Raw genomic sequence first — 27,223 nt, 5'->3', positions numbered from 1 at the left:
AAACTAATCTACACGCGCTAATGGCAAAGAAGAGGTAAATGCTGACATTGCAAAAATTTTCCCATTATTTAATAAGATATGACTCTTGATAATACTAATATAAGTTATTAAAAAATTTTAAGTTCTATCTTATTTAAATGTGTTCACATATTTAATTAATTTAATTAATGAATGAAGTTATTTCTTTGAATATAATTTTTTAGAGTCTCATGAGTTTTATGTGATTTAAATGTTTTCAATTTTATTATAATTAGTGCATATTTAATTTATTTATGTAATAAATGAACTAATTTTATCTACAATATAAAAGAGAGGCTGTTGCATAAATTGAATATTTTATTTTTATTATACATAAAAATTTAATTCTCTAAATATGATTCTCTTTGAGGAAAGTATAATCAAAATCAAAGAAATTTAGCATTATCTTTTTGGTTATAGTTATCATAGAAATATTTAGTCCAATTATTTATATTTGACATTTTAAATAGTGTTATATTTATTCATTATATATATATATATATAAATTAAATTGCATGATACTCTAATTTTTTTTATTTAAACTTTATATTTAAAATTTATTTAAAATTTTTGAATAATTAAAAAATTATCATTTTCATACTATAAAAATTTGCGCGGGCCATGGACTGGCATGGACATTGCCAACTGGTTCTCCTGCTCGCTGCTCCTTTATCCGGATTTTTTTTATAAGCTAAGAATTATTATTGAAAAAGAAACAAGGATGAACTAGCATGGACATTGCCAACTAATACCAAGCTAATAGGCCATTCCCTTGCGCCCAACCTAGGCAATGGCAAGCTAAGAGAAAAACATGGACAGATGTACAAACCATCCTTCACAAGCACAACATCAGTAAATTGCAGTACAATAGACATCAAACAGAGCCAACAATATAGACAAACCAATCACCAAAACAAAGCCGAAGGTCTGACATATGAATAATCCATACGGAAGCATGAAAATATGCAGCAATTTCTGTAAAAAAAGGCCCCTTAAAAGCATCGATCAGCCCAACTCACAGAAGCAGTGATGCCGCTGACAATTGACCCGGATAATTATTCAGCAAACGTTTGCAGAACTGGATCACACATATACTTCACAACCACAAGAAGGTTACACCACAAAATGCAAAATCTCTAGCATTCTATAGTAGCCAAATAAAGCAGAAACTCCAGCCCAAAAAATCCAAGATTAATGACCGATCTAACTGAAACTCCAGCCAAAAAATCTTCAGCCGATTGAAGAAAGCCCAAAGCTTGAACCAAAGCAACAGGGAGGACGTCCCTGATGGCAATACTAAAGAGAAATATAAAGCAACATAGCTGGATGCTTGCTAAAATTGATAGAACCTGCTAGCTCAAAGAGAAGAAGCAAACCCAAATAAAGTTCCAAAGGCAAATTCCAAGCAAATAGGCCAAAAAATCTGAAAAATTTGACAGCAAGAGAAACCAAAGTCATCAGCAGAGCAGAACAAACACAGAATGCCAGTAAGTCTCCACAAGCTCTCCAATGATAGACCCGATACAAGCACAATTAACACAGATCCAAACCCAGAAGCAGCTTCAAAGGAAGAAATCAATTGCCACAGAACAACAAACCAGAAGAGAACCAGTCCAGGAACACCAATAAAGAATAGCTTTGAGTCAAGCAGGTCATGATAAAAAGAATTTTAGTGTATCAGCAGCCCAAATTGGATTTGCCGAGAAGATGATTTTGAGCATTTTGCAGTTGTAAGAACCTATCATGGGGTAGAGCTGCAAAAGATTGAAAGCATTTATGTAAGAGTAAAGCAATTATGAATCCTAGCCAAAACAGCAAATAAGAAATTAATTTTACCAATGTGATAGTGAGGAGATTTTGGTTGGAATTAAAAGGAACCAGAAAGAGACAGAGAGAGACTTAGATCTAGTGAAGAAGCCTCCTTTTCCTTGTTTTCTTCCTCATAATTTATTATTCTTCTTTTAGTGTTGTTATGTGGATGACACAAGAGATTTAGAAAGTCGTGGCACTCTTCCAATCTTTGAAGAGATGGTTGCTGTTCATCGTCATTTCTGCTTCTCTTTTTGTTTCCACTATATATAGGATGAACCCCATACTCAATTATCTCCACTACATTTTCAGTGGAGTGAAATGAGGCGTCAACAAAACACTCTTCATCAATAGAGTGGAATTTATTATCACTGAACCAAAGCACCACATGTTTTGATGAATACTTAAAATTCTAATGGCAATGACAGTGCTGGGAAATTCTATCCGTGAGTTCAGATCATGGATAGAATTTCTGGATTCTTAATACTGGTACCACTTATAACATATGTCTACACAAAAACTGGTTTGTCACTTACAAACAGATGAGTGGTAAGGCATTTCTTGGCAATGAGCGTGCATTGCTTATGAAAGGAATTGGCAACATCAGATTAAGGATGTTTGATGGCATTGTTAGAACTATAGAGTATTGACATGTTCTAGGACTAAAGAGGAACCTGATTTCTCTTAGGACACTTGACTCTCATGGATTCAGATACCATGTAGGGAATGGAGTTCTCAAAGTGTGCAAGGGCCCTATGTTACTCATGAAGAGCAGATTGGTTTTATGATTATATTTTCTTTAGGGCAGTACGGTGATAAACCCATTTTATATAGATATTTTAGGGTAGTTTTGCATCCATTTTGCCCTTTTTAGTTTAGTAATTTTATACTTTTAATGCTTATTTTAGTTAATTTGTTAATTTTAGTTTCATTATATTTGATTTTTAGAATTTTAATGTTTTTGATAAGTTTTAATAAGGTTTAAGGCAAAAAGGTCCACATAGAAGAAATTCAAAGTGATTTGGAAGCTTAAAGTAGTGTGAAAAATGAAGAAAATTTGCTTAAAGAAGAAGACCAGCTGAGACTTTCAAGGGCCTCAACATGCCTCATGTTGAGGCATGTCAATTCACACTGGGTCGTGTAAATAGAGATTTCGGAATAAAACACGCCGAAAGTTTCAAGGACTTCAACATGCCCCGTGTAGCTGGTCATGTAGAATCTAAAGGCTCCTCCTCCGAATCAACATGAGGCATGTGGAAAACAACTTAAATCAACATAAGGCATGTGGGATGGCACTGGCAGATTTGCTGACATGAAAAAATTTTCTATTTTCACACCTTTTACACCTTTTGTCTTTATCCCTTTAGAGACTATTTTTAGGGCTAACCTTGAGGGGATATATAAGCATCATATTCTCATTTTTACTAAAAAGAAGAAAGAAAGAGAAAAATCAAAAGAGAAAGGAAAGAGGGAATCACGCCATTTCTAGGAGGAAAAACGCCTGCAGAGTGACGTTTTCCAGCTTCCATTTTTCAGAGATTTAGATCTTCTTCTTCTGGGTTCTTTTATTTTTAGTTTTATTTTCATGTTTTCTTGTTCTATTTCATATTTTATACTTGTAAATACAAGCATGAGTGAGTAGATACTTAAGATTTCAGAGTTGGGTGTAATGATTTACGTTTTATCTGTGGATTTGGAATGGTTTTAGCTAAATTTCAATATATATAAGTTTTGATTCTTATCTTGTGTGCTTATTTACATACCTATTGTTGGTACCCTTTGGGTTTTATTCTTAATCTTAGATTGAAGGACCGAGAGGTGAAAATCTATGATAGATAATCAAGATAATGAACTTAATCACCTAGCGTTAGAAATAAACTAGTGGGTTAAGAGGAATTTCAAGTTGATTGAAGTGCTTAAAGGGTTTTGGATAATTAAACATCGCATGAGAATGGGGTTTAGTTTCCTTTAAAACACTCTTTAGTTTGCTTGAAAGAGAAATTAAAGAAAATCAGAATCAATTTCCTTCAAGCTTGTATTTTCCTTAATCTTGGTTTTGCCTATCCAAATCCCAATAAAATTTATTTCATGAACCTCAACTCTGGAATCAATTTTTCCATTAATTAATTAAATCCTTAATTACCTATTGAAAATTTTAGTAAATTAGTATAGTGCTTAGAATTTTAATTGCTTCATTCATCATAATTTCTTTATTTTCTCAATTTAATTTGCTGCATCTCTTACTCTATTTTTGGCACAAATTATCAATAGCCTAAATAATCGTGACTTTTATAGTTTGGTACTCAAACAACAAATCTCTGTGGGTTGATATCTTTTCTTTACTACTTGAACGACCCGTATACCTGCGGAGTACGCAATCAAGTTTTTGGCGCCGTTGTCGAGGATTTGTTTTGTTTGATATTAGACGATTGATTGTTTGGTTAATTTGGGCATTTTATTTTTTATTTTAATTTCTTTTCTTTATCATTATACTTTGAGATTTTCCTATTTTGATTTTTTAGGTACATATCTTTTATATGAGAAGAACAAAAAGTGCAAAAATTGATTTAATTTTTGACCCTAAGATTGAAAAGACAGCTAAAGTTTTAAAAGCAGAGTCTAAAAGAAGAAAAGCTGAACTCAGAATTCAAAGACAGCAAGAGCAACATCAAGAGCAACAAGTGATAGAAGCTATGGCAAACAACAACAACCGATCAATTAAGGATCATGCTTTTCCTAGTTTTGGAGATTTTAGACCGAGTATTACAAGGCCTAGAGTGGAAGCAAACAACTTTGAGTTGAAGCCCTCACTTTGTCAAATGGTTCAATAATCATAGTTTGGGGGAGGTCCTACTGAGAGTCCACATGTGCACCTTGCACATTTTCTTGAGATTAGTGACATGCTGAAGATAAATGGAGTATTAGATGATGCCATCTGGCTGAGATTATTTCCTTTTTCTTTGAAAGATCGTGCTAGGAAGTGGTTGCATTCATTATTTCCGGGTTCAATAACTACTTGGGATGAGTTGTCACAAGCTTTCTTGGCTCAATACTTTCCTCCTAGCAAGACTGCAAAATTGAGAAATGAATTAACTTCTTTCAGACCAAGGGATGATGAGAGTCTCTATGAAGCTTGGGAGAGATACAAGGATCTTCAAAGGAGATGTCCACATCATGGAATCCCTAAATGGATGGTAGTTCAACATTTCTACAATGGTGTTTCTCCAGCAATTAGAAGTATAATTGATGCATTTTCAGGAGATAATCTTATGGAGAAGTCAGAAGATGAAGCTTATTTAGCATTGGATAAAATTGCTTACAATAATTATCAATGAACCTGTGAAAGAAATGAAATAAAGAAGCCACCAGCTGGTGTATATGAATTAGATGCCATGAGTACGTTCAATGCCAAATTTGATGCTTTGACGAGAAAAATGGATAAGTTAAGCATGAAGGTTGACTCATCAATTGGAGGATCTAGTCATACAGAAGATGTTGGTGTAGGAAATATGCATTGTGTCAATGATTTTCCTTCCTATGGGCAAGAGTTTGGAAATGAGCAAGTTGATTTTATTGGGAATTACAATCAGAAACCAGTTGGTAATCCTTTTTCTGCTACATATAATCCAGCATGGAGGAACCACCCAAACTTTTCTTGGGGAGGTCGATAAGGGCAGCAATAGAATTATCAATTACCTCCTAATTTCCAGCAACAACAGCAGAATTTTCAGCAAAACAGAGTACCACCTGGATTTCCACTACAAAGGAATCAAAATGCACCTGTTCCACAACCACCAGTTCAGTTTTCAGACCAAGATTCAATTTTGAAGTCTATGATGGAGAATTTCTTAACTGCTCAACAGAAATAAGGAGAAATGATTCAACAATTAACTTTAAGGATAGACCAGCTTGCCACTCATAACAGGATGTTGGAAAACCAAATAGCTCAACAAGCAAGTTCTTCTAGCGAAGCACAAGGGAAACTTTCAAGTCAACCAGAGAATCCTTGAGAACATTGTAACATAGTGATTCTAAGGAGTGCGAAAATTGTGGGAGAAGAAGAGAAAGATGAGGTAGAAGAGGTAAAGAAGAAAGATGTAACACCCTAGGCAAATCCCACATTGGCAAAACACGGGAGAGATGCTGGGTTTATAAGTTGGCGGTTCGTAACCCCTAGTGACGCGTTTTAAAACCGTGAGGGCTTCAGTCCAGAGCGGACAATATCACTAGTGGGCCGGGCCGTTACATTTGTGGTATCAAAGCCGCTCCGCGTGCAACCTTGAACGATGGTGGGGCAAACCTCGGCGGCGAGTCCCATAAGAGGTGGATTGTAACACCCTAGGCAAATCCCACATCGGCAAAACACGAGAGAGATACTGGGTTCATAAGTTGGCGGTTCGTAACTCCTAGTGACGCGTTTTAAAACCGTGAGGGCTTGGTCGAGCGGACAGCGTGAGGGCTTGTCAGGCGGACAATATCACTAGTGAAAGGGCCGTTACTTTTGTTATAAATTTAACGGCCCGACCCACTAGTGATATTGTCCGCTACGGCCAAGCCCTCACGCGATTTTAAAACGCATCAATGGGGTTACGAACTATCAACTTATGAACCCGGATCTCTCGTGTTTTGTCGATGTGGATTTGCCTAGGTGTTACAATCCACCCCTTATGGGACTCGGCGTCTCGGCGAGGTTTGCCCCACCATTGTTCAAGGTTGCACGCGAGCGGCTCGATACCACAAATGTAATGGCGACCCACTAGTGATATTGTCCGCTCGCAGCCCTCGCGGTTTTAAACGCTGCGTCAATAGGGGTTACGAACTATCAACTTATGAACCCAGCATCTCTCCCGTGTTTTGTCGATGTGGGATTTGCCTAGGGTGTTACAATCCACCCCCCTTATGGGACTCAGCGTCCTCGCTGAGGTTTGCCCCACCACCGTTCAAGGTTGCACGTGGAGCAGCTCTGATACCACAAATGTAACAGCCCGACCCACTAGTGATATTGTCCGCTCTGGGCCGAAGCCCTCACGGTTTTAAAACGCGTCAATAGGGGTTACGAACTATCAACTTATGAACCCAGCATCTCTCCCGTGTTTTGTCGATGTGGGATTTGCCTAGGGTGTTACAAAAGAAGTTGAAGACAAAAATGAATTCACTACAAATCATGATGAAGTTAATGAGGAAGTAAACAAGAAGAAGGAAGTTGAAAAAGAAGAAGAGGAAAATTATGTGCCTCCACCACCATACAAGCCACTATTGCCATATCCTCAGAGATTTCAGAAAGCAAAGCTAAATAAGTAGTTTGGGAAATTTTTGGAAGTTTTGAAAAAGTTATACATCAACATTCCATTTACAGATGCAATTTCTCAAATGCCCTCATATGCTAAGTTCCTAAAGGAAATCTTGTCAAACAAGAAGAAATTGGAGGATTATGAATGTAATGCCCTCACCATTGGTAGTCCGTACATTTTACTATTCTGACGACTAATGTCTGTTCGGACAATCAAAATGTCTGGAACTACACCTAAACTATAGTGAGGAGGCATAAATTGAAGAAATAAATGTTAAGAAAATATAGGAAAAATTTAGAGAAAAATAAATTAAAGTTTAGAGGATTTATAAATTGGTACAAAAATAATAAAAATAACCCGATATGCATTATGAAGGGCATTTTGGTCATTTCACTCCCAGAGGTGAATTTTGACCTAAATGTCAAAATAAAATTTAGAGAATAAAAATAATTAACACAAATTAATATTATGAGTTGAATTAGGAAAGAAGAAGAAAAGAAGAAGAAAAGAAGAAAAGAAAAATAAGCTTATAAAAATTTAAAACAAAATTAAAGTACAACATATATGGAATATATAAATACCCACAAAGGACAAAAGCTACCTAAGTCATCTTCTCCCTCATCTCTTCCCTCTCATTGCCGGCTGCCTTGGTTTCCTTCCTCCACCATTGTTATTCAAGCTTCAAGCTTGATTCCTCCCTCATTTCCTCACCAAAACCCATAACACTCTTCATTAAAAATACTCCCCACACCCTAAGGAAGCTTTAGATACCCATTTGAAGAAGAGAAATTGAAGTTTGCAAGTTGGGTCACAAGGTAAGTACAAAAATACTACTCTCTCTTCTTAAAATCTTGTAAGAATGATGAGATTAGTGAGTATTCCATGAAAATGAAAACAAATAAAAAGAAATTGAAGGACCCTAATTTTGGCAACCATGAATCTTGTGAGGTTTGCTGTTTTTAAATGATGAAAAATGGTTCCATAAGGATGTTTGAATAGTTGATATGATAAGAAGTGTAAAAGAGTTGAGTTTGTGTAAATTGGGTGATTGGAATTAGGGTTTATGTATATGATATGGGGACTTTATGTAAATACTTCAAATAGACTTGGTTGAGTTGAGATTGATGTTTATAGAAGTGCCATATATGCTTATTTGGAGTTTGGAAGAAGGAGGAGATTGAAATTGAGAGTGTGAATTTTCTGCAGGTTGTGTTATTAATGAATCCAGTAGCTTTTTATTGCCATATCTCCCTTTGTGTTGCCCCAATTGGTATGAGGCCAATTGGAGGTGTTTTGGGACATCCAAACCTTTATTTTTCAAGAAGGAACCCTGCCCAAATTCTGTCAAAATCATGACCAATTCTCTACCCAAACCTGGATGACCAAACGCTGCCAACCCAGAAAATGATCAAATGAATAGTACGTGTTCATTTTGTCATAACTCTCTCTATACTAGTCCAAATGACCTAAAATTTCATCAATGGAAAGTTTAGATATAGGGATACACTTTTCATGGAGACTACTTGACCCAATTTTGCCTTTAACCAATTCAAATTGTTAGCACAATTTGGGTCACTAAAACTGCTAACCCAGAAAATGACCAAATAAACAGTACGTGTTCATTTAGTCATAACTCTCTCTATACTGGTCCAAATGACCTAAAATTTCATAAATGGAAAGTTTAGATATAGGGCTACACTTTTCATGAAGACCACTTGACCCAGTTTTACCTTTAACCAATTCAAATTGTTAGCACAATTTGGGTCACTAAAACTGCCAACCCAGAAAATGACCAAATGAATAGTACGTGTTCATTTTGTCATAACTCTCTCTATACTGGTCCAAATGACCTAAAATTTCATCATTAGAAAGTTTAGATATAGGGATACACTTTTTATGAAGACCACATGACCCAGTTTTTCCTTTAACCAATTCAAATTGTTAGCACAAGTTGGGTCACTAAAACTGCCAACCCAGAAAATGACCAAATGAACAGTACGTGTTTATTTTGTCATAACTCTCTCTATATTGGTCCAAATGACCTAAAATTTCATCAATGGAAAGTTTAGATATAGGGATACACTTTTCATGAAGACCACTTGACCCAGTTTTGTCTTTAACCAATTCAAATTATTAGCACAAATTGAGTCACTAAAACTGCCAACCCAGAAATTGTCCAAAATACGGTTCCTTTGGTATTTTGACCATAACTTGAGTTCTATAACCCCAAATTCAGTGATTCAAAAAACTGAAATTCAAGTTTAAACATAGAGGAGCAATTGTTATGAAGGAAGTGTGACTAAATAGACATCCCAACCTAGTCAAATTCCTAGATAAAGATAACACATCAACATGAACCTAAAGAAATGTTCATGGGAAAAATGCTATATATGATAATTAAAATACTCATAAGGAAAATTAAATATTAAAAATGATATGAATATGTAAATTAGGACTAATGTCCTATTGATATGAAATTAATGTTATAAATGAACAGTACTAGAAAATAATAACAATGAATAGTGCTAAATTAATTAAAAATGTTTAATTGCCCATAGTATACCTATACTTATTTATTTAGTTTGAATAAATTGGTATACCAATTAGGGACTACAGATAGCAGTACTGCCTATCGAGAAAATCATAAACTGATAATATATGTCTGGTATGATTGTTCTACAAGCTATATGCCTACTTACTGGCCATTGTGCCTACTTTATTTTTGGATTTACAAGCCTGACAGCGGGTCTCGTGCCCGACAGACGTATACTGAATAGACATATGGCTGTTTTGTAACACCCCCATTTGTATAGCCTGGTATATTTCACTGTTCAGACCGGTGTCGGTCCGGACAATTAACGAGATTAGAACCACACTAAAGACAACTAGAGAAGCCATAAACACAAATAATTAGTAATGTTTAATTAGTTAACTATAAATAAGAAAAACAGAACATAAGAGGTTAAACGAGCCGAGAGTCACAGCGATGAGTGACCTCCTCGGGAACGACTGCGAAGTCATTTTAAACCCAAATTTCGAACCGTAAAAAGTGACGCTGCGGTCCTTAGGACCCTCATGAACACAGTGGAAAAGAGAAAATCACGAAAAAGAACTGTTAAGTCAGTCAAATAATTAGGTCAGGGAGCCGGAAAAATATTGGATTATTTACAAACCGGGATGAACCGGCGAAGGGCAATTTGGTCAATTGACCCCGAGAGCTGACTCCTGACCTAACTGTCAAATAAAATCGGAGAAAAGAAAATTTCGGAATCGAGAATTAAATTAAAGAACTAATAGAAAAAAAAAAGAAAAAAAAAAAAGAAAGAAGTTAGAAAAGTCAAAAGTGATGACATCATGAAGGATGTCATAAAAGATTAATTAAATTATTTGATTAATTTGGGAAATTTGGTCTTCAAAAAGGGATAAGATTAAAAGAAAAGAAAAGAAAAAAAAATAATAAAACACAAGTCTTCTTAAAAAAAAAATGTCACTCTCTCCCTCCTCCATGTTTGTCCACCATTGATAAGTTATTCAAGCTTGAATAACTTGAATCCTTCCCATAAATTCAAACCTTGAACCCTAGAAAACTTCTAAATTACCATAGAAAGGAAGAATAGAGGAAAGAAAAAGGGAGAAATTGGAACAAAGATTGAAGATCAAAGATTTCACCTAAGGTTAGTATGCTAAACCTCCTATTTTCCATTTAAATGCATATGTGATGTTGTAATGAGCTTGTAAATAACCTTAAAATGAAATAAAAATTGGAAGAGGACTAAATTGAAATTTCGTCCAGCTTGGAGGGAGGGTGATTTTGTATGTTTTGAGGGTTTTGAATGAGTGTAGGAACCTTACTTAGTTGATTGATTAGCATTAAAACCATTAGATGTAGTTAATTGCATGAAATGTATGAGTTAGGGTTTGAATGCTAGGGTTTGTGAACCAAATTTTGGAGAAATGCTTAAATGATGACTTTGGTCTATTATGAGATGAAAAATGGTCAATAATGACCAAAAGAGATGTGTGGGAATTGTTGGAATGAAAACCAAATTCGTAGGTCAAATGGTCATGCTGCCACTTTGAAGGACCAAAACTCAAATTTTACAAATCCAATTGATATGCCACCAATTGGAGATGAAAATAGACATAAAATAGCACAATTTTCATTAAGGAACCATGGCCAAAAACTGACCAAAACTTAGTGAAACAATTGACCAAAGTGAAATGAGAGCAGGCTGCCACTGCACCAACCTGACCAAATGAACAGACTGTTCATTTGGTCATAACTCGAGCTAGGTAGGTCAAATTGACCTGAAATTTTAACTGTAATTAGATAAGATATAGATCTAAAACTTTCATGAAGGACACCAATCCAAATTATGCCATTAACCTAATCAAATCATTGAGCAAAGTTAAATTACTGTACCTGTGATTTTCAGAATTTCCATTTGAGCAGTAATGTTTGAATGGTTATAACTCTCTCTACAAAACTCGGATTTAGGCGATTCTTGAACCGATGGAAACCTAAGACATAGTAGAACATTTCATATGAAGAAAGTTAGACCAAATTATGAACTTAACTTGATCAAATTACTGACCAAAGTTGGATCAAAATCTGCCAGAACCCAAAATCTCAGCATGAACAGTGCACGTGAACAGTAATTTTATTTTGGCCATAACTTGAGCTACAAAACTCCGATTGAGGTAATCCAAAAATCAGAATACACTTAAGACAATAAGGAACATTTTCTATGAAGGAAGTTTTGTCAAATTCCAACAGTAGATCGACCAATGGAACAGTACAACTTCGGAGCACCAAAACCGAAAATTGGCAATTTTGCCAAAATGACCTAAGCTTTGAGAAAATGACCAAAACCAACAAGTTTAATGACCAAAATGTGGTATGTGGGTGAAGTTGGAGTTCCCATACCTATTAAGCCTTAGAAAGTCAACAATTTGACTTGAATAGTGCAGTGAATAGTAACCCAAAACACAAAAATTTCGAGGACGTCGAATTTAACACGTTAGAACTAGGTAAATGTGAAGCTAAATTTATTTTGGATTTGTGTTAAGTTCTAGTACTGAAACATTGTAAAATTGCGTGTTTCAGTGGAAAAGAATACCGGGACAGAACCCGAGGAGTCGAGTCAAGGCCAATAGGCGACTCGTTTGAGGTTTGTGCACAACGTATACTTTTTAATAATCATCTTTTGCATACTGTTTTGAATAATGTGAAATATTGGATTATGGCATTCTTATGATGTTTGATCTAAATTGTTGAAATTTATTATGTATATTTGAAATGACAATATTTAGCAAATTGTTAAGATAAGTTTTGAAACCACAGTATCATGACCATATATTTGAACACCTCACTAGCACGACTAGTGGGGGTAATTAGTTTCGAATTTTGATTCCTTCTCTGGAGAAGTGTTGAGGTGTGCCAGTAGAAGAGGATGTGAATGGATATCCATATATTTGAGCTAGCTAGCCTTGTGATGTGATTTCTCTTTAGCCTCTGGCTATTGAGATTCTATTTGTTTCGAATGGCGTGATCTAACTGTGGGTTTTATGAAATGTGTTTTGATACTTCGAAATAAACTTGGTTTGCATTAAAATCTCATGATTCATGTTTTGTGTTTAATGCTCATGTTTAGTCAAATTTTTGAATAAATGTGATTATGTTCTGCATAAAGATTATTTTAGTATGTTGTGCACCACTGAGTCCTAGTACTCAGTGATAGCCTATTCTTTGTCGCAGTCTGAGAGACTAGAGGAGCAGCGTGGCTGCTGAGGTGTGAAGAGCTATCAGCTTGAAGTCTTCGGGTATAATTTATACCCTAACTGTAAATATTTCTTTTGATGTATATATTGCACATAAATGTATGGACATGTAAAAATGGGTCTTGAGCAGTTTGTATAAAATTTGTATAAAGTTGTAATATCTCTTGTAGTTTGAAATTCTCTTAATGTAAACTTTGTAATGATCTATTCAAGTTGTTTTGTTTCTAATGAAATATGAATGGAACTATTTTATTTAATTTGAATGAAAGGGATTGTTAGTATTTTGATGATCATTGGGTACTGGATTTGAAATTGAAAGTTGATAAATGTGTCGAGATTGAGTTTGAAATTGAAGCAGTTGTTGAGAAATTTTTAGAAGTGCTTTTTACAAGTATTCGGAGAACGGTTTTCTCAAAATACAGAGGAAACTCTATCAAAATTTTTATAAAATTTGCGAAAAAATAAAATGGGCCAAAATTTCCAATTAGCTTTCAACTTAATTACATGTTTTAAATATTTATTAGAAATGCTCACCACTTATCAAAAAGAAGAAAATTGTTTTAAAATCCCTTGTAGGGTACTTAATGAGTTATCGGTAGGTGAAGTTCGGTAGTTCATTAGGTATTCTACGGGATCATATTATGCCTTACAGAGGGGTAAGGTGTGACATGTTTAACCAATATACACTCGTGCATCCAGCTTTTATAATTTGTTATAGGTTTCTTGGGCACTGATAAAAAAATTATTTAAGACTTAAAATATAATAAGTAATCATAAAAGATCCCGATAATGTTAATTGCTTTCAAAGAGCAATAAAAATATAAAAGACCCAGAAATTATGATTTGAAGATATTATTTCAATTGTTAAATTATTGTTATTATAAATTATGCACCACTAAGCGTTATGCTTAGCACGTTGATTTTCCATCGCGTAGTGCGGAGATCGGTCCAAGACCACAAAGATAGCACCAGTAGTGCAGCGATAGAGCTCGACGGATCGCCATTGTCCAGAGTCACCTCACCAGTCTTTTGTATTTTGGTAGGGCCCATGTATAGACTAGTATTTTGGTTCATTATGTTTAGTCATGATGTAATTACTAGTTTATGATGGATTTCATTTTTGACTTGAAATTAAACTTGAGATTGAAATGAAAACTTGTAATTTATTATCTATGAATTTCTATATGAATGCAATAGATGATAATTCATTTTGAGATCTCATAAATAGTTGTGAATGATATGATAAAAGAGAATATGATATGGAAATATGTGAGATGACTATGAATATGTTAACAAGTGATAGTGGAACCCGCCAGATGCTATAAAACAGAGGAGGATCTGTCCGGGTCTCCATAGAAATAAGATATAAAAAAAAAATTGTACACATAAATTACCTGATTTAAATGACATTAAAATTTACAATAGACATGACAAGACAAAATAGGGTGCTCTCGCACCGAATGTGTCACTCATCGCTCGGCTACACTATAAACGGGTGAGGGGCATCACAATAAAACTGTTGCACTTACTGAACAATGCAGTGCTATATTGCAGAATAAGCTTCCCCCTAAGCTTAAAGATCTAGAAAGTTTCTCTATTCCATGTCACATTGGAGAGACAAGTATTGAAAAGGCATTGTGTGATCTTGGAGCTAGTGTAAGTTTGATGCCACTCTCCATTTGTGAAAGTTAAAGGTAGGAGATTTGAAGCCCACCACTATTTCTTTGCAACTAGCTGACAGATCTATCAAATATCCAATGGGAATTTTGGAGAATGTGCTATTGAAGGTTGGAAAATTTTTTATTCCAATGGATTTTGTGGCTCTAGAGATGGAGGAGGATGTAAGAACACCCATCATACTTGGAAGACCATTTTTGGCTACTGCAAGAGCTAATATAGATGTAAAGAATGGGAAATTAAATTTGAAAGTGGGAGAAGAGGAAATAGAATTCAATTTATTCAAAGATTCCAAGGAATCGGCTGTGGTAAATTCTTACTATAGGGTGGATGTTATAGAAAATGATACTAGAATGGAAGATATTAAGTTGGAGGGAAGTCAAATTACTCTTCATTCTTAGTGTAATTAGCATACAGTGCGAAAGAAAAAGTCTCCTTTGCCACTTTCTTTTGATAAGAATGAAACTCCAAGAGTAAAACTTAAGGCTCCATCTAAAAAACTCAAAGCAGAAGGTTCATATCAAGTTTGTAAGAGTAATTTGCAAGGTATGGTTGGAATTCTAAACAAAGTAATAGGTGTTTTCATAGTCAATGAGAAAAAGTTGAAGTACAAATTTATTGCATCACCTGTTGAGAAGGGAGGCAGCACTTTCCAATTCCAACCACCATGAACTGAAAAAGGGTCAAGCTAATGACCTTAAATTAGCACTTCTTAGGAGGCAACCCAAGTTTATTTTTAGTAGTTTGTTAATTTTCTTTTTCTTATTTCATCCCTTATAACTCAAGTTTTGACATTTGTCTAATTTTTGGTTTGTAGGCAAAATGCAAAGATTGGATGTTTTGGAAATTGCTGCAAAGAAAACCATGTTGCTGATTTAGGGGAAGTTTTCTATGTTTCTTTTAATTTGTTCGTAAACAATAAATTTTTTTCCATGTTGATGTGTTGCTTGAGCTAGAATGAAATCAGAAAATTTAGTTGAGAGAAATTGATGATAAGGATTAAATTTTGCTCTAGGATTGTGCAATGATGCTTAACATATTTATATTTAATTTGCTAATTGTTTTATTTGCTGTCAACTAATATATTTGGTGTACTGCTCTATTTGCTATGTTGTGAACTTATTCAGATTACTGAAATTTTTACTGAATACCAATATATTGTGTTAGATCAGTATACTGATTGCTTATGACTCAACTTTGAATTAACTTATCAATAGAGCTATATTGTTCATATTTCACATTAGAAAATTAGGTTGAACCAAGCTGCAATTTTTCAAAGGTTTTAAACAAGAATCGAAAAATTATTTTTAGAGTCTAATTCACCCTCCTCTTGGACATATTTTGGGACATCAATTTGGTATCAGAGTTCGTCTCTCTTGCTTGAGGATTAAACACCTTAGAGTGATCCATACACATGGCTAGTTCATCTAGAAACTCAGCTGGTATACCTGCTCCCTTAGCTGAAGGTTATTCAATCACTAGACCACCACTTTTTAATGGGACAAATTACTCCTTTTGGAAAACTAGAATGAGAAACTTTATACAATCTGTTGATATTGATGCTTGGAGAATACTTAAAGATGGTCCTTATATTCCTTATAAAACCAGTGAAGGAACTGTGCAAATTCCTAAAGCTGAAGTTGAATTTGATGATAATGATTGGAAGAAAATTTTTACAAATGCCAAGGCTATTAACATTCTTCATTGTGCTCTTGATATTAATGAGTATAATCGTATTTCAGAGTGTCAAACTGCAAAAGAAATATGGGACAAACTAGAAGTCACATATGAAGGAACTGATGTGGTGAAAGAGTCAAAGGCAAACCTCCTCATCCGTGATTATGAGTTATTTGAGATGAAACTTGGTGAAACCATTGCTTAAATGAGTACCAGATTCACAGATCTTGTTAATCTTCTTAAAGCTCTTGGAAAGAGATTTGAGGAATAAGAACTTGTAAAGAAAATTTTGAGATCTGTTCCAAAGTCATGGGAAGCAAAGACCACTGTTATTCAAGACACCAAAGATTTCAGAAAATACACCTATGTATGAGCTAATTGGTTCTCTCATTGCACATGAGATGATCTACAAGAAAGATGAGAAAGAAGGTGATCAAAAGAAAAAGAAAGGTATAGCCTTCATATCTGAAAGGATAGATGAGAAAAAGAAAAGTGTTGCTTTCAAAGTTAGTTCAAGTGATGATTCAAGTGCTTTAAGTGATGATGATGAAGATATGGCTATGATAGTCAAGAGATTCAAAAGAGCATTTAGAAAAGGTGGAAGCAAATACAAGAAGTTCACAAAGAAATATGCCCCAAAGACTCCAAATCATTCAAGTGAAATAGTTTGTTATGAGTGTAACAAACCAGGCCACATTAAGCCAAAGTGTCCTACATTGAAGAAGAAAAACAAGTTTAGAAAGGATAAAAGTAAAAAGACAATGGTGGCAACATGGAGTGATAGTGACTCTTCATCAAATGATGAAACAAGTGACAAAGATGTTGCAAATGCTTGTATGATGGCAATTGAAGAAAAATGTGAAAGCTCGCACAATGAAGATAGTGAAAATGAGGTAAATCTTGAACTTTCTAATGTTAATGAACTAGAACTTGCATTTGTAAAGACATATGATAAATATAGATCTTTTAAAAAGAAATGCAAAATTTTGATTCATGAAAATTGTGCTTTAAGATCAGAAAATATTTCTTTGAGTATGGCTTCAAAGGAAAATGAATTTTACAAATCTCAAATAAAATTATTTAAGGAAGTTAATGATGAGCTTCAAAGATCAAAAGAAGTGTATGAACAACTTCTTGAGAAAAATAGAATTCTTGAAGCAAAAGTTTAATCTTTGACAAGAGATTTAACTAAATTTACAAAAGGAAAAGAAACACTTGATATACTTCTTGGAAATCAAAGATCCACAAATGAAAATTTTGGAATTGGCTATGATGGATTTATGAAATATGGAAAATACAAACATTATTTTGTTAAAGCTTCGTCTTCTTCTCAACCAAATATTACTTGCTTTTATTGTAATCATAAAGGTCATATGATTAATGCTTGTCCTATTAGGAAAAGAACCTTTAAGGCAAAGAAAGTATGGGTGCCAAAAGGAACCTTACCAAATATTACTAACATACAAGGACCCAAAGTTGCTTGGGTACCTAAGGACAGTTAACTGATTTCAGGTCTGCCTAAGGAGTATGCTGAAAACAGAACACTGGTATATAGATAGTGGCTGCTCTAGGCACATGACAGGAAATAAAGGCAAATTCTCCTTGTTACACTCATTTCATATAGGCATTTTGTAGTTTTGCATCCATTTTGCCATTATATTTTAGTATATTTTATATATTTAGCTTTATTTTAGCTTATTTGTTAACTTTAGATACTTTATATTTGATTTTTGTAATTTTGTTGTTTTTAATAGGATTTTGTGGCAAATCGAAGATCAATGAGTGCATTAGGAAGTGATTTGAAGAAATTTGAAATTCTTTAAGCATAGAGGAAAGTTGAAGAAATTAAGCTTTAAAAGAGCAAGTTAGTCGAAATTTGCTTGAGACTTTGCTTATGATGTTGCTTGCGGTATGTCATATAAGTTTAACCTCAAGCCTGTTAAAGCAGAAAGTCAAGCATGACTTAAATCCTACACATTCAAGCTTTTACTCCATAACTTGCTGAGAATTGCTTAAGATCTTGCTTAGGGTAAAGCGGCAGTGCTTAAGGTACAGCATAAGTCAAGTTGGAAGTCAAGCATAAGCAGAAAAGTCCATTTTACTCTAAGTCTACCGAGATTTGCTGAAGGTCTGCTTAACCTTAAGCAGACAGTGCAACCAGAGGCTGAAATTTGCTAAGAAGCTGCTTAGGGTTAAGCCGTACCCTAAGCAGATTGCCCAGAACGTGAATTATGCTGCTGACTTGGATAATTTTATACCTCATTTCCTATCCACTCCTTGGCTCTTATTTACTTTTAGGGCAACTTTTGGGACCATATAAATTCATCATTTCCTAGTTTTTGCCACAAGAGGAAACGAGAAGAAACAAAGAAAAGAAAAGAAAAAAAAAATAAGAAAGAATAAGAAGGAGAAGGAGCACGCTATTTCTGTTGGAGAGCTGCTACCAAGTGATGTCCACCTGCAGTTTTTCAGAGTATTGGGCTCTCCTTCCCCTGGGTTTTTCTATTTCTTAGTCTATTTTTATGTTTCTTTTGCTAGTTTTATCGTTTCCTCTTGTAAATTTTATCATGATAAAATAGTTTTTCTAAGATTTCAGAGTTGGGTTGTACTATTTTGAATCTATTTGTAGATTTGGATTGGGTTTTATCTAGATTTATATAAATATGAGTTTGATTCTTTTCCTTGTGTGCTTTATGACTTACCTAATGTTGGATCCCATTGGGTCTAGTTTTTAATCTTTGATTAAAGGACCGAAAGGTGAAATTCAATGATAGATAATCAAGGATTAGAACTTGAAATCCCCTAGATTTAGAGATAAACTAGGGTTTTAAGAGGATTCATTGATTGATTACAAAACTTAATGGGTTTTAAGTTAATCAAATATCGTACGAAAGTAGGTTTGGTTTTCTTAAAATACTCTTTCATTTGCCTGAAAAAGATATCAAAGGATTTTAGAATCAATCACCTTCAAACTTTATTTTCTTTTAAAATTAGATGACCCAACACAAATCCCAATAGACTTATTTCATAAACCCCAACTTTGGAATCAATTTTACTATTAATTAGTCTTTGTTTTTATTTGCCCATTATTAATTTAGTTAATTTTTGCTTAGATTAACACTTTATTTACATTACCCATTGCCTATTTTCTTTATTTTCCACTTAAATTGCTGCATTTAGTAAATTTAGTTCTTACAAATTGTCATTAGTCTAAATAATCGAAACAACCATAGTCTAGTACTCAAACACAATTCCTCGTGGGAACGATACTTTACTTATCACTCTATTACTTGATACGACCCGTATACTTGCAAAATCGCACATCAAGTTTTTGGCGCCGTTGCCGGGGAATTGTTGTTTGATATTAGATGATTTGGTTGTTTGGTTAATTTAGACATTTTCTTTTTAATTTTCTTTTATTATTACTTTACTTTGTGTTTTTCTTTTTGAATTTTTCTTTCTAATTTTGTTTCCATTTGCTTATCTTGTGAGGTATTTTCAAAATGTTTCATGTACAAGTCTTCACAAGTTTTGCTTAACTGAACTTGGAGCCCTTTTATGATGCTTGGGGAAGATTTAATAATATGGTAGAGAGATTTTCCAACCACAACCTTTCAAATCAGTCTCTAATTCTTTGTTTCTATGATGGTTTGGATGAAGCGACAAGAAATTGGATAGATTATGGAGCTTGGGCAACTGGTGATCATGTTCTTCAAAGAGGTCATGAGGATGTCATTCACTTGTTGAATGACATGGCAGATTTTGATTACCATTGGCATTGGGACCCTTCACTGCAGGGTTGGAGTCACTAATATCCCCCATACCACAAACAACCCAATATTTCACACCAATCATTTGAGTTTGAAGAAGAGAAAGGAGTGGGACATGAAGAGACAGAAGATAAATTTGAAAATCTCTTTAACCAATTATTGAAGATTCAAGAAGACAAAGGAATGAAACTTAAAGAGATGGTAGCTAAATTGGATGATCTTGAAACATCAATGAAAAAAAATGAGCTATCAATTAAGATGATGAATGGAGTTTATGAGGAGGAACAAAATACTCAAGGTGGGGACAATGGGTTAAGCTATGACAATGCTTCATGGGAATTTGAATCTGCAGAAGAAGTGGAGCCTCAATCAGAAAAAGAAAAATCCCTTGAAGATGAGTTACCAATAGAGTTTCCACAAGAAAATGAGTTACTTGAAGAAGAAATAGAACTTAAAGTTGAAGAAAACAACTTTTTTATCCTTGGAGAGTCATTGGAAGAGGGCTTATATGGAAATGAGTCAAAAAAGAAGTTGGTGGTTGAGGAAATTGATAAAACCATCAACTTGAGCTCATTGATGGATCTTTCACATACACCATCAGAAGACCCTTTTCTCTCATGGATACCTCCATCATTTTATATCCTACATGAGCTAAAGCTTTCTTCAACCCAAGAATGTGATTCAACTCCAAGTGTTGTTCATGCTACATGGAAATTTGCTTCAAATATGGCCAATCTTGATGGCACTTTACATCAAGACCTATATGTCATATTATATGATAATTATTATGGAAGGAAGCCGCTTTTTGATTAGCATATCTGAAGGGGTCAAGCTAATGACCTTAAACAAGCGCTTATTGGGAGGTAACCCAAGTTTACTTTTAGTAGTTTGTTTGTTTTCTTTTTTTGAGTTTTTGAGTTTTACCCCATTCAACTCAAAAATGACAATTGTTTATCTTTTGTAGGTTATTTACGAAGATTGGGCAAATTGAAATTTGTTGCAAAAGACAAGAAATGCAATGCAGCTGTTTAAGGGAAGAAATTCTGCACTTTTTTTTTTCTCTGTGAACAGTAACTTTCTTGAATTTGTGTCACATTGCTGATATTGGAAAATTGAGTGATGATACATGTTCAATTATATGCCTTTTTGTATTTGGTTGAATGCAACTTGAGTGAGGATTAATTTTGATATTTTGGACTAGTTTGAGCTTTATTAGAGTACCAAATTATGTTTGTTGCAATTTTAACTTCTGGTATATATGGTGTTTTTGTTTGATAGCAACTTTTCATGCTATTGTTTATATTATTTTAGGTGTTGCTGTTCTTGTTGCTGATATTTCTTATTGCTGATATAGTTGTTAATGCAGATTTGGTGCTTGATGTGAATTTCAGCTATTGATATTGCAGATATAGCTGTTGAATTTCAGTTTTAATTTATTCTGGATTTCATGTCTGCATAATTTGTTACAGAATGTGCTTAAATTTGAGCTGCTTAACTCTTAAATTTGCATTATCAAAATATGTTTTGCTAGTTTTTGGAAGTTTTTGGGTTGAGGTTTTAGTTTTTAGTGTAAGTGTGCGTTGGGTATATGCTGGAGATCATGATAGTCCTTTGATAGCATTTGGAATGTTTTTAGTGAGTAAAATCTCTGTTTTTAAATAGACCAGTCGAAATTTGCTGAAGGTATTGCTTACCCTAAGCTGTACCCTATGCAAATCCTGCTTAACCCTAAGCAACAGGTTAAGCAACATCTTAAGCAATTTCTTAAGCAGTGTAAATTCATACATTTGGGATACTTTTTAACATTTTTCTCTCTAAAGCTTCATTGTTAATATCATTTTGAGCTAATTTTGGAATTCTTGAGGTTATATTGATTTAATCCCCAATTGTATATATTTCATTAATTGATTAGTTCACATAATTTTGCCCATCTTTGCATTCATTTTAGACATTGAGGACAATGTTTCATTTGAGTTTGGGGGTGAGGGCAAAATTTTTGCAAAATTTTTAAATTTTTCTTTAAAATTTTCATTCATTCATTTATTGCTTTTCATTCATTCATATATAGATAATCCATATACTTAAACATATACCACACACATATCTATACTCACACACATACACTTGCATATAGTTTTCATATAGATTGCACTTAGTTTTAATTTGAGTTATGCATTCATTTTAGAATCATGCATATCATAAAATAAATTTTTACCTTATCCATAGAGGATTGAGAATTGCTTTAAAGAGCAATTGAGCTTACTTTTAGAAGGGTTTGATGGATTAAAAGTTTTGGATAGGTGCAAGGTTATTAGATTATTGCCTTAGTTTATATCTTCTTAGCCAAGGGTCACCCAATTAATTACATTGAGTTTGAGTGCCTAGAACAAATTCTTGGATAAGAAGTAGCTAATTGATGTCTCACCAATCCTAGAACAATCCTCCTAGACCTTTCAAGGCAAAATCATAGCATGCATTTGAGAAAGAAATGATATAGGCATTCTTTGAATTTTAAACCCATATTTTAGCCTTAGCCAACATCACTTTAAAATTTCCCTTGGAACCAATTTGAGCCTACATTTATCCTTCTCATTTCTTTGGAACCCATATTAATGCCTAGCCATAAACCCAAACACTTATCTACCCTTCATGAGAATAATTCTTTGAGTGATAGATACACTTAAAAAAAATTTGATAATAATAAAAAAAAAAAGGAAGAAGAGAAAAAAAATATATAATAAATAGTTGGGAGAAGTAACTAAAGTAAAAAGGCTAGCAAATTCAATTATGGTATGTAAAGGAATTCACCATCCAAGTACACAAAGAAATGAGTTTGGGGGTGAATTAAAAGGGACAATTGTAATTCAAAGTCAATATTATTTATGTAGTCCCTCCAAAAGCTTCAAAATTATACGCTAGCATTGGTGAATAGTTGTAAAGTTCCCTCTCCCATTTGAAAAAAAAATTCTGTGTCTTGATCTTTTAATAATTTGATTATTCTCATATTTTGTTACCTTTATCCTTTCCTTGTTAGCCACATTATCATCCCCTTAGCCCCATTACAACCCTTGAAAGTCCTTTTGATCTTTTGATGGTGTTTTGCTACATTAGTGGAGATTGGAATAAGAGAATTGCCTATGGGATTGGGATATCATTCATCCATTCATTTACTCCATCATTATTTGAGGCACTTTAGTTTATGGATTGCTCTAGAGTCTATTTAGGCATGATTATTCTTTGTGATTGATTGGTTTGGGCTTAATGATATGGATAATTGAACCGAGACTAAGCGGTGATAACTTTGATAATGATTGAATTCTTTGTACCTTGAAAGTGGGTATATGGTTTGTTGGTGGATAAAAGTAAGCTTGAGAGTTTGGATAAGTAATTTTTCATAAATTTAAGGTAAGGTACCCCAAATTGCATTAATTGTTTTTAATTTACTTGAGGACAAGCAAATGCTTGAGTTTGGGGGAATTTGTTACACCCATTTTATATAGGCATTTTAGGATAGTTTTGCATCCATTTTGCCCTTATATTTAATATATTTTATATTTTTAGTTTATTTGTTAACTTTAGATACTTTATATTTGATTTTTGTAATTTTGTTGTTTTTGATAGGATTTTGTGGCAAATCAAAGATCAATGAGTGCATTAGGAAGTGATTTGAAGAAATTTGGAATTCTTTAAGCATGGAGAAAAGTTGAAGAAATCAAGCTTTAAAAGAGCAAGTTAGTCGAAATTTGCTTCAGACTTTGCTTATGATGTTGCTTGGGGTATGTCATATAAGTTTAACCTCAAGCCTGTTCAAGCTGAAAGTCAAGCACGACTTAAATCCTACACATTCAAGCTTTTACTCCACAACTTGCCGAGAATTGCTTAAGATCCTGCTTAGGGTAAAGCGGCAGTGCTTAAGGTGCAGCACAAGTCAAGTTGAAAGTCAAGCAGGAGCAGAAAAGTCCATTTTACTCTAAGTCTACCGAGATTTGCTGAAGGTCTGCTTAACCTTAAGCAGACAGTGCAACCAAAGGCTGAAATTTGCTAAGAAGCTGCTTAGGGTTAAGTCGTACCCTAAGCAGATTGCTCAGAACGTGAATTATGCTGTTGACTTGGATAATTTTACACCTCATTTCCTATCCACTCCTTAGCTCTTATTTACTATTAGGGAAACTTTTTGGGACCGTATAAATTCATCATTTCCTAGTTTTTTCCACAAGAGGAAATGGGAAGAAACAAAGAAAAGAAAAAAAAAACGCAAGAAAGAATAAGAAGGAGAAGGAGCACGCCATTTCTGCTGGAGAGCTGCTGCCAAGTGATGTTCACCTGCAGTTTTTCAGAGTTTTGGGCTCTCCTTCCCCTGGGTTTTTCTATTTCTTAGTCTATTTTTATATTTCTTTTGCTAGTTTTATCATTTCCTCTTGTAAATTTTATCATGATAGAATAGTTTTTCTAAGATTTCAGAGTTGGGTTGTACTATTTTGAATCTATTTGTGGATTTGGATTGGGTTTTATCTAGATTTATACAAATATGAGTTTTGATTCTTTTCCTTGTGTGCTTTATGACTTACCTAATGTTTGATCCCATTGGGTCTAGTTTTTAATCTTTGATTGAAGGACCGAAAGGTGAAAATCAATGATAGATAATCAAGGATTAGAACTTAAAATCCCTTAGATTTAGAAATAAACTAGGGTCTTAAGAGGATTCATTGATTGATTACAAAACTTAATGGGTTTTAAGTTAATCAAATATCGTACGAAAGTAGGTTTGGTTTTCTTAAAATACTCTTTGGTTTGCTTGAAAAAGATATCAAAGAATTTTAGAATCAATCACCTTCAAACTTTATTTTCTTTTAAAATTAGATGACCCAACACAAATCCCAATAGACTTATTTCATAAACCCTAACTTTGGAATCAATTTTACTATTAATTAGTCTTTGTTTTTGTTTGCCCATTATTAATTTAGTTAATTTTTTCTTAGATTAACACTTTATTTACATTACCCATTGCCTATTTTCTTTATTTTCCACTTAAATTGCTGCATTTAGTAAATTTAGTTCTTACAAATTGTCATTAGTCTAAATAATCGAAACAACCATAGTCTAGTACTCAAACACAATTTCTCATGGGAACGATACTTTACTTATCACTCTATTACTTGATACGACCCGTATACTTGCGGAATCGCACATCACTCCTCTCTTACTTTGAAAGAAGAAGGTTATGTCAAATTTGGTGATAAAAGTAAAGCTAAAATTATTGAATGTGGAACTATTGATAAAAATCCTTGCATTGAGAATGTTGCATTAGTACAAGGATTAAAATATAATCTTTTAAGTGTTAGTCAACTGTGTGATAATGGTTTTAAAGTTATTTTTACTTCAACACATTGTGAGATTCATGGAAACAGTGTTATGTTTGCTGGTGCTAGAATAGATAATATTTACCTACTTGATTTAACAAGTCTTAAAGAAAATTGTGAAACATGCTTTATGACTTCGGATGATAGTGCATGGTTGTGGCATAGAAAATTAGGACATGCTAGCATGAGTACACTTGCTAAACTTTCTAGAAGGAATCTTGTTAGAGGGCTGCCAAAGTTAAGATTTGAAAAGGAGTTTCAATGCAAAGCATGTGCACTTGGTAATCATACAAAATCATCTTTTAAATCAAAAAATGTTGTAACTACGTCTAGACCATTAGAGTTATTACATCTTGATCCTTTTGGTCCAATCACACCTAGAAGTCTAGGAGGCAAGGCATATACATTTGTAATTGTTGATGATTTTTCAAGATTCAAATGGACTTTCTTTCTTGCTCATAAAGATGAAAACTTTGATATATTTGAACCTTTTTACAAAAGAACTCAAAATGAAAAAGGTTATTGCATTACATTTTTGAGGAGTGTCATGGAAAAGAATTTGAAAATAGTTTGTTTGAAAATTTCTGCTCTTAAAATGGTATTTATCATACATTTTCAGCTCCTAGAACTCCACAACAAAATGGAGTTATTGAAAGGAAAAATAGATCTTTGCAAAAAATGGCAAGAACAATGCTGAATGAAAACAGTTTACCAAAATATTTCTCGGCAGAAGCTATAAATACAACATGCTACATTTTGAACAGAGTTTCCATTAGAGCTATTTTAAAGAAAACTCCTTATGAACTTTGGAAAGGAAGAAAACCTAATATTGCATATTTTCATGTCTTTGGTTGCAAATGTTACATTTTGAATAACTAAGACAGTAATCTCAAGAAATTTGATGCTAAATCTTGTGAAGGAATATTTCTAGATTATTCAACAAATAGCAAAGCATATAGGATTTTCAATAGAAAAACCTTGACCATGGAAGAATCAATGCATATACTTTTTGACAATGCTAACACTTTCTTGTAAAGGAAAGATTCTTGTGATGATGAAATTGAGCAGATTCTAAATTCAAAGAATTCAAATAAAGATGAGCTTGATTAAAACAACTAGTGGAGGATGATCAAAATGACAAAGAAAAAGAACTTCTTTGCTCCACAAATGTTGAAATTCAAGAAGACTCCCAACCAAATGTGGAAGAATTACAAATTGAGAAACCTCAACATCAAGACATTCCACAAGAATGGAGGTACCATAGAAATCATTCCAAAGATGACATTCTTGATAGTCCATCACAAAGAATGATGACAAGAGCTCAACTTAGAAGATATTTTGGTAATGTTGCTTTTGTTTCTCAATTTGAACCCAAAACATATGATGATGCTCAAAATGATGAAAATTGGCTTTTTGCTATGCAAGAGGAATTAAATCAATTTGAAAGAAATAAAGTGTGGACACTTGTTCGTAAACCTAAAAAGCATTATGTTATTGGAACTAAATGGGCATTCAGGAATAAGATGGATGAAAAAGCACATGTAATTAGAAATAAAGCTAGACTAGTAGCTCAAGGATACAATCAAGAGGAAGGTATTGATTTTGATGAAACCTTTGCTCCGGTTGCTAGAATTAAAGCTATTAGAATGTTGTGTGCATTTGCATGTTTTAAGAATTTCATACTTTATCAAATGGATATTAAAAGTGCATTCTTAAATGGATATATTGATGAAGAAGTTTATGTGGCTCAACCTCCTGGTTTTGAAGACCCACATTTTCCAAATCATGTTTACAAGCTTACTAAAGCTCTCTATGGTTTAAAGCAAACCCTAGAGCATGG

General features: G+C 33.8%; 1 protein-coding gene and 1 non-coding gene across 3 annotated transcripts in view; both read right to left on the bottom strand.

The window, feature by feature from the left end:
- Nucleotides 1–756: 756 nt before the first annotated feature.
- The window catches only part of LOC110646680 (disease resistance protein RPV1), a 43,626-nt gene continuing 17,159 nt past the window's right edge, over nt 757–27,223 (bottom strand). For both annotated transcript variants that reach the window (XM_058134085.1, XM_058134087.1), the window contains one exon: nt 757–1,772. The gene's annotated coding sequence lies outside the window, so the exon portion shown is untranslated. The remainder of the gene's footprint in view (nt 1,773–27,223) is intronic.
- Nucleotides 4,902–5,008, bottom strand: LOC131173480 (small nucleolar RNA R71). The gene has a single exon (XR_009143796.1). It is a non-coding gene; the product is annotated as a small nucleolar RNA R71 (small nucleolar RNA).

This window comes from Hevea brasiliensis, chromosome 14, assembly GCF_030052815.1.
Source record: "Hevea brasiliensis isolate MT/VB/25A 57/8 chromosome 14, ASM3005281v1, whole genome shotgun sequence".
Lineage (NCBI taxonomy): Eukaryota > Viridiplantae > Streptophyta > Magnoliopsida > Malpighiales > Euphorbiaceae > Hevea > Hevea brasiliensis.
This window is presented reverse-complemented; position numbering and strand designations above follow the sequence as displayed.